Genomic DNA, 886 nt, shown 5'->3' on the forward strand with positions numbered 1-886 from the left:
TTAGACTGTGAAACTTTGTTGTGCATGTGTCTCATGAAGTTTTTTAGGCATCAAGGGTAGATTTCACCCCCTTAGACATTTTATAAAGGGCAATAGCACGTGAAACTTTATTGTGCAAGTGCCTCATGAATTTTATTGGATCTCAAGGGCGGGTTTCACCCTTTTAGACATTTTTTAAAGGGCATTAGACTGTGAAACTTTGTTGTGCAAATATCTCATGCATTTTATTGGATCTCAAGGGCGGGTTTCACCCTTTTAGACATTTTTTAAGGGGTATTTAGACTGTGAAAGTTTGTTGTGCAAGTGTCTCATGAAGTTTTTTAGACCTCAAGGGTAGATTTCACCCCTTTAGACATTTTTTAAAGGGCAATAGAACGTGAAACTTTATTGTGCAAGTGTCTCATGAATTTTATTGGGTCTCGAGGGCGGGTTTCATCCTTTGAGACATTTTTAAAGGCCATTAGACTGTGAAACTTTGTTGTGCATGTGTCTCATGAAGTTTTTTAGGCATCAAGGGTAGATTTCACCCCCTTAGACATTTTATAAAGGGCAATAGCACGTGAAACTTTATTGTGCAAGTGCCTCATGAATTTTATTGGATCTCAAGGGCGGGTTTCACCCTTTTAGACATTTTTTAAAGGGCATTAGACTGTGAAACTTTGTTGTGCAAATATCTCATGCATTTTATTGGATCTCAAGGGCGGGTTTCACCCTTTTAGACATTTTTTAAGGGGTATTTAGACTGTGAAAGTTTGTTGTGCAAGTGTCTCATGAAGTTTTTTAGACCTCAAGGGTAGATTTCACCCCTTTAGACATTTTTTAAAGGGCAATAGAACGTGAAACTATTGTGCAAGTGTCTCGTGAATTTTATTGGATCTCAAGGGCG

Source organism: Photinus pyralis, unplaced genomic scaffold (genome assembly GCF_008802855.1).
Source record: "Photinus pyralis isolate 1611_PpyrPB1 unplaced genomic scaffold, Ppyr1.3 Ppyr1.4_LG10, whole genome shotgun sequence".
NCBI classification, from domain to species: Eukaryota; Metazoa; Arthropoda; class Insecta; order Coleoptera; family Lampyridae; genus Photinus; species Photinus pyralis.